We start from the raw sequence: 7,500 nt of genomic DNA, 5'->3' as shown, positions 1-7,500 counted from the left end.
AAAACTGGCCATTTTTGGCTGCGCGAGCGAGCGGCGAGCGGCGGACAGCGAGCGAAGCGAGAGGCAGCACCGTCCCTGCTATACGAAAGCCCCATCCAGCCCTGTGCCACCCGGGGGGTTCCAGGGTGCTGAGATGGCTGTCATTTTGCTCCGCTCACGACGGTCACCGTGCAACGCAAGAACAGGCCAAAAACTGGCCAAAACTGCCCAAAAACGGGCCAAAACTGGCCATTTTTGGCTGCGCGAGCGAGCAGCGAGCGGCGGACAGCGAGCGAAGCGAGAGGCATCACCGTCCCTGCTATACGAAAGCCCCATCCAGCCCTGTGCCACCCGGGGGGTTCCAGGGTGCTGAGATGGCTGACATTTTGCTCCGCTCAAGATGGTCACCGCGCAACGCAAAAACAGGCCAAAAACTGGCCAAAACGGGCCAAAACTGGCCATTTTTGGCTGCGCGAGCGAGCGGCGAGCGGCGGACAGCGAGCGAAGCGAGAGGCAGCACCGTCCCTGCTATACGAAAGCCCCATCCAGCCCTGTGCCACCCAGGGGGTTCCAGGGTGCTGAGATGGCTGACATTTTGCTCCGCTCACGACGGTCACCGCGCGACGCAAGAACAGGCCAAAAACTGGCCAAAACGGCCCAAAAACGGGCCAAAACTGGCCATTTTTGGCTGCGCGAGCGAGCGGCGAGCGGCGGACAACGAGCGAAGCGAGAGGCAGCACCATCCCTGCTATACGAAAGCCCCATCCAGCCCTGTGCCACCCGGGGGGTTCCAGGGTGCTGAGATGGCTGACATTTTGCTCCGCTCACGACGGTCACCGCGCGACGCAAGAACAGCCCAAAAACAGGCCAAAACGGCCCAAAAACGGGACAAAACTGGCCATTTTTGGCTGCGCGAGCGAGCGGCGAGCGGCGGACAGCGAGCTAAGCGAGAGGCAGCACCGTCCCTGCTATACGAAAGCCCCATCCAGCCCTGTGCCACCCGGGGGGTTCCAGGGTGCTGAGATGGCTGACATTTTGCTCCGCTCACGACGGTCACCGCGCGACGCAAGAACAGCCCAAAAACAGGCCAAAACGGCCCAAAAACGGGCCAAAACTGGCCATTTTTGGCTGCGCGAGCGAGCAGCGAGCGGCGGACAGCGAGCGAAGCGAGAGGCATCACCGTCCCTGCTATACGAAAGCCCCATCCAGCCCTGTGCCACCCGGGGGGTTCCAGGGTGCTGAGATGGCTGACATTTTGCTCCGCTCAAGATGGTCACCGCGCAACGCAAAAACAGGCCAAAAACTGGCCAAAACGGGCCAAAACTGGCCATTTTTGGCTGCGCGAGCGAGCGGCGAGCGGCGAACAGCGAGCGAAGCGAGAGGCAGCACCGTCCCTGCTATACGAAAGCCCCATCCAGCCCTGTGCCACCCGGGGGGTTCCAGGGTGCTGAGATGGCTGACATTTTGCTCCGCTCACGACGGTCACCGCGCGACGCAAGAACAGGCCAAAAACTGGCCAAAACGGCCCAAAAACGGGCCAAAACTGGCCATTTTTGGCTGCGCGAGCGAGCGGCGAGCGGCGGACAGCGAGCGAAGCGAGAGGCAGCACCGTCCCTGCTATACGAAAGCCCCATCCAGCCCTGTGCCACCCGGGGGGTTCCAGGGTGCTGAGATGGCTGACATTTTGCTCCGCTCACGACGGTCACCGCGCGACGCAAGAACAGCCCAAAAACAGGCCAAAACGGCCCAAAAACGGGACAAAACTGGCCATTTTTGGCTGCGCGAGCGAGCGGCGAGCGGCGGACAGCGAGCGAAGCGAGAGGCAGCACCGTCCCTGCTATACGAAAGCCCCATCCAGCCCTGTGCCACCCGGGGGGTTCCAGGGTGCTGAGATGGCTGACATTTTGCTCCGCTCACGACGGTCACCGCGCGACGCAAGAACAGCCCAAAAACAGGCCAAAACGGCCCAAAAACGGGCCAAAACTGGCCATTTTTGGCTGCGCGAGCGAGCAGCGAGCGGCGGACAGCGAGCGAAGCGAGAGGCATCACCGTCCCTGCTATACGAAAGCCCCATCCAGCCCTGTGCCACCCGGGGGGTTCCAGGGTGCTGAGATGGCTGACATTTTGCTCCGCTCAAGATGGTCACCGCGCAACGCAAAAACAGGCCAAAAACTGGCCAAAACGGGCCAAAACTGGCCATTTTTGGCTGCGCGAGCGAGCGGCGAGCGGCGAACAGCGAGCGAAGCGAGAGGCAGCACCGTCCCTGCTATACGAAAGCCCCATCCAGCCCTGTGCCACCCGGGGGGTTCCAGGGTGCTGAGATGGCTGACATTTTGCTCCGCTCACGACAGTCACCGCGCGACGCAAGAACAGGCCAAAAACTGGCCAAAACGGCCCAAAAACGGGCCAAAACTGGCCATTTTTGGCTGCGCGAGCGAGCGGCGAGCGGCGGACAGCGAGCGAAGCGAGAGGCAGCACCGTCCCTGCTATACGAAAGCCCCATCCAGCCCTGTGCCACCCGGGGGGTTCCAGGGTGCTGAGATGGCTGACATTTTGCTCCGCTCACGACGGTCACCGCGCGACGCAAGAACAGGCCAAAAACTGGCCAAAACGGCCCAAAAACGGGACAAAACTGGCCATTTTTGGCTGCGCGAGCGAGCGGCGAGCGGCGGACAGCGAGCGAAGCGAGAGGCAGCACCGTCCCTGCTATACGAAAGCCCCATCCAGCCCTGTGCCACCCGGGGGGTTCCAGGGTGCTGAGATGGCTGACATTTTGCTCCGCTCAAGACGGTCACCGCGCAACGCAAAAACAGGCCAAAAACTGGCCAAAACGGCCCAAAAACGGGCCAAAACTGGCCATTTTTGGCTGGGCGAGCGAGCGGCGAGCGGCGGACAGCGAGCGAAGCGAGAGGCAGCACCTTCCCTGCTATACGAAAGCCCCATCCAGCCCTGTGCCACCCGGGGGGTTCCAGGGTGCTGAGATGGCTGACATTTTGCTCCGCTCTCGACGGTCGCCGCGCCACGCAAGAACAGCCCAAAAACGGGCCAGAACAGCCCAAAAACGGGCCAAAACTGCCCGTTTTTGGCCGCGTGAGCGAGCGGGGAGCGGCGGACAGCGAGCGAAGCGAGAGGCAGCACCGTCCCTGCTATACAAAAGCCCCATCTAGCAAAGAGCAGCCCAAAAACAGGCCAAAAGGGTGCAAGAAGGGGGGAAAGAGGGCAGGCCAAAACTTGGCCATCTTTTGCCGAGCGACGGAGAGCGAGCGAAGTGTGGGGGCAGCACCTTCCCTGGCATCCGAATGCCCCATCTCGCCCTGTGTTGTTATCTGAAGGCCCCATCTTTGGGGGGGAAAGAGGGACACCGGGAAGGCCAAAACAAGACATTTTGACTTCGAACGAAGTATGCAGACGGGTGAGGAGCCATTGTATTATTGTCTGAACCCAACTGTATACAGGTGAGATGAGATGAGGTGAGCTGCGAGGCGGGTGAAGAATTGTGCCTCATCGAATCAAAGGCACTCGGTCGCCACGTGCTGTCACGACCTTAGCTGGAATTGCCTAAGGCGTGAGGCACCCTTGCGGCCGAAGACGCGAACTTAGCTTGCGTTGCCTAAGTCGCGGGTCACCCTCGTTGCAAAGACGCGAACTTAGCTTGCGTTGCCTAAGTCGCGCTTTGCCCTTGCGATCTTGCTCCGCAAGGATCAGCCACTTTGTAACCTCTCGCAGGTCCCGAAGGACCTGTAAAAGAGAAAGAAAGTTAGATCGAAAGAACGAGCAACGGACAAGTCCCGAAGTCTCGCGAAAAGGGAAGCTTTACAAGCAAATCGTCGAACACCTTGTGTGCACAAGAGAAAAGAGGGAGAGGGAGGAAAACAAGGCTTTCAAGGATGAACGAACAGCTGCAAGCCCACAAACAGCCGCTCACCTGGTCCCGGACGCAACACCAAGTTCCCGTAAAGGTCACGTGCGAACTTGCGAAAGAGTGTTCAACGCCCGGTATATAACCGAAGCCCCATCCAGCCATGTGCCACCCGGGGGGTTCCTGGGGTCTGAGCTGGCTGACATTTTGGTGAGCGGAGGCAGCACTCCGCTCACCTCCCGCGGCACGCGAAAACGGCTCCGTTTTGGGCTGTTTTGGGGCTGTTTTGCTCGGTTTGGTGAACGGTCGCTTTGCAACGCTGCAGCTTGTTCGAACTTACATATTTACAAGCAAAATGACCCAAAACCATAAGAAAACATGCTGTCAAGCAGCTGTACATGCGGGTGCGAGCGACGAACGGTTCGTTGAACGGAGTTGTTGCGGGTGCGCGACGACCGTTCGTGACATTCTCCCCCACTTAAACTGTCGACGCCCTCGTCGACGCTTGTTGGTAGTTGTTGATGACTTCTTCTTCATGTCGCAGGGCGTCTTCAGGCTCCCAACTGGCTTTAGTTCGGGGAAGCTTTCGCCACTTCACCAAGTACTCTGTCTGCTCCGCTCCGTTGGGTAGCTTTATCTTGCGATCCGCCAGAATGGTTTCCACTCGCTTCTCGTAGGAGGCTGTGATGGGAGGTAGCCGAGTTGGAATACTTCGAGAAGCATCTTGCGGATCCGAATGGTAGGCCTTCAGGTTGCTGGCGTGAAGAACGTTGTGAATTTTGAACCACGCCGGCAGCTGCAACTTGTAAGAAACATTGCCTACTCTGCTGATAATTGGGAAGGGCCCTTCATACTTACGCACCAATCCTTTGTGGACTCTTTTCCTGAAGAATTGGAGTGATGCTGGTTGGAGCTTTACCAACACCAAATCGCCAACTTTGAACTCTTGTGGTCGCCTTCCCAAGTCTGCCCACTTCTTCATCCGTTTTGCCGCCTTCTCCAAGTAAGCCCGCGCAATATCGGCATTTCGATGCCACTCCTTTGCGAAATGGTAGGCTGATGGACTACTCCCAGTATAACCAATTGCCATAGTGTGCGGAGTCGACGGTTGTTGTCCTGTGATAATTTCGAAGGGGCTCTTGTTGGATGCAGAGCTCCGCTGCAAGTTGTAGGAGAATTGGGCGATGTCCAACAGCTTCACCCAATCTCGTTGATTGGCACTCACATAGTGCCGGAGATACTGCTCTAAGAGCGAATTTATTCTTTCAGTTTGACCATCCGTCTGGGGGTGGAGGCTTGTAGAGAAGTATAACTTTGACCCCAACAATTTGAATAGCTCAGTCCAGAATCGTCCCAGGAACCGAGCGTCTCGATCACTAACAATATTGTGTGGGACTCCCCAATACTTCACTACACCCTTCATCATCAGTCTGGCCGCCTCTTCAGCTGAACAGTGTAGGGGAGCAGCAATGAAAGTTGCATACTTTGAAAACCGATCGACCACCACAAGTATCGATCCAAGTCCCCCTACAGGCGGCAAGCTAGATATGAAGTCTAAGGAAATGCTCTCCCATGGCCTTTCTGGTACAGGCAACGGCTCCAAAAGTCCCACCGGCTTCCGTTGCTCCACCTTGTCTTGTTGGCAAGTAAGGCATGTTCGAACATACTCCTCCACATCAATCCCCATCTTTGGCCAGTAGAAGGCCCTCTCCACGAGAGCCAATGTTCTGTGAATGCCGGGATGTCCAGCCCAAAGGGAATCGTGACACTCTTTCAAGAGTTCACGCCTTAAATTGTCCACTCGGGGAACATAAACTCTATTCCCTTTTGTGTAAACAAGTCCCTCCTGGACCCAAAATCGTCGTGCCTTGCCTTCTTTGATGAGCTGCATCAGGATAACTGCCTGGGGATCACTATACAGTCCATCTCTGATTCGAGAAAGGAAGTTGGAATGTAACTGACTTGTTTGGCCTCTGCCCTCCAGTTGTGCAGCATTCACGCACTCCACCTTCCGACTCAGCGCATCGGCCACGACATTCGCCTTCCCGGGCTTGTATTCCATTGCCATATCAAATTCAGCCAGGAAGTCCTGCCACCGTGCTTGCTTTGGGGAGAGCTTCTTCTGAGTTTGGAAATAACTCAGGGCGATGTTGTCTGTCCTCAGCACAAATCGCGACCCGAGGAGGTAGTGTCGCCAAACTCGTAGGCAGTGGATCACCGCTGTCATCTCCTTCTCATGCACTGGATACCGCCTCTCGGTCTCGTTGAGTTTGCGGCTCTCATAGGCCACCGGATGACCTTCTTGCATGAGTACTCCACCAATAGCAAAGTCCGAAGCATCGGTATGGACTTCAAAGGGCTCTCCATAGTTTGGCAATTTGAGCACTGGTTCTTCCAGAACAGCAGCCTTCAGATCTTGGAATGCTATCTCACATTTGTCAGACCACTTCCAAGGCTGCTCCTTCTTCAGCAACTCCGTCAGTGGGGTTGCCCGCTTCGAATATCCTGAAATGAAGCGTCGATAGTAGTTGACGAATCCAAGGAAGGATCTCAACTCTGGCACCTTCTTTGGTGTTCGCCATTCCGCAACTGCTTGCACCTTCGACTTGTCCATCCGAATGGAGCCACCACCGATTCGATGCCCTAAGAATAGGATCTCAGTTTGAGCAAAGTAGCATTTCTCCCTTTTTACGAACAAAGTGTTCTCCCTGAGAACCTTGAAAATCGTCCGAAGGTGCTTGACGTGCTCCTCGAGTGTTTGGCTGTAGACGACGATATCGTCCAAGTAGACGACCACGAACTTATCCAAATACTCCTTGAATAGTTGGTTCATGAGAGTACAGAATGTGGCCGGAGCGTTGGTTAAGCCGAAAGGCATCACCAAGAACTCAAACGCTCCATACCTGGTCACACAGGTAGTCTTCGCTTCGTCGCCTTCAGCAATGCGCACCTGCCAATACCCCGACCGAAGGTCGAGTTTTGAGAAATACTTGGCCTTGCCCAGTTGGTCGAACAAGTCCGCGATGAGCGGGATGGGATACTTGTTCTTCACCGTTACTTTGTTGAGGGCTCGATAGTCGACGCATAATCGGAGGCTCCCATCTTGTTTCTTCTGGAAGAGAACTGGAGCTCCGAAAGGTGCTTTTGAGCTGCGGATGAGACCACCGCTTAGCAGTTCACCTAACTGCTTCCTGAGTTCGGCCAACTCTGGCGGGGGCATGCGGTAGGGTGGTCTCGCTGGAGGCTTCACTCCTGGCTCCAGCTCGATACTGTGATCCACGCCTCTGCGTGGTGGGAGAGTCTTCGGCAACTCGGGTGGCATAACGTCTTCGAACTCCTTCAAGACGTTCGCCACTACAGCAGGTTCTTGAATGGCCTCTTCGTTGAGTGGCTCTAGCTTCATAGCAGCCACGAATGTCAGTTCGCCCTTTCGCACCCCTTTCTTCAATTGTAAGGCCGAAATGTGTTGGGGCTCCTTGGTTCCTCTCCGAGAGACGGGAACCACGCAGGGGTCATCGCCTCCCATCATACATAGGGAGTTTAAGAACGGCATCGGCACCAACTTCGCCGCATGCATAAACTCCATTCCAAGAATCACTTGGAAGTCGTCCAGTGGCACGGCCATCATGTTGGTGTTACCGCTCCAAGTCCCGATTTTGATA

Source organism: Musa acuminata, unplaced genomic scaffold, assembly GCF_036884655.1.
Source record: "Musa acuminata AAA Group cultivar baxijiao unplaced genomic scaffold, Cavendish_Baxijiao_AAA HiC_scaffold_1136, whole genome shotgun sequence".
NCBI classification, from domain to species: domain Eukaryota; kingdom Viridiplantae; phylum Streptophyta; class Magnoliopsida; order Zingiberales; family Musaceae; genus Musa; species Musa acuminata.
This window is presented reverse-complemented; position numbering follows the sequence as displayed.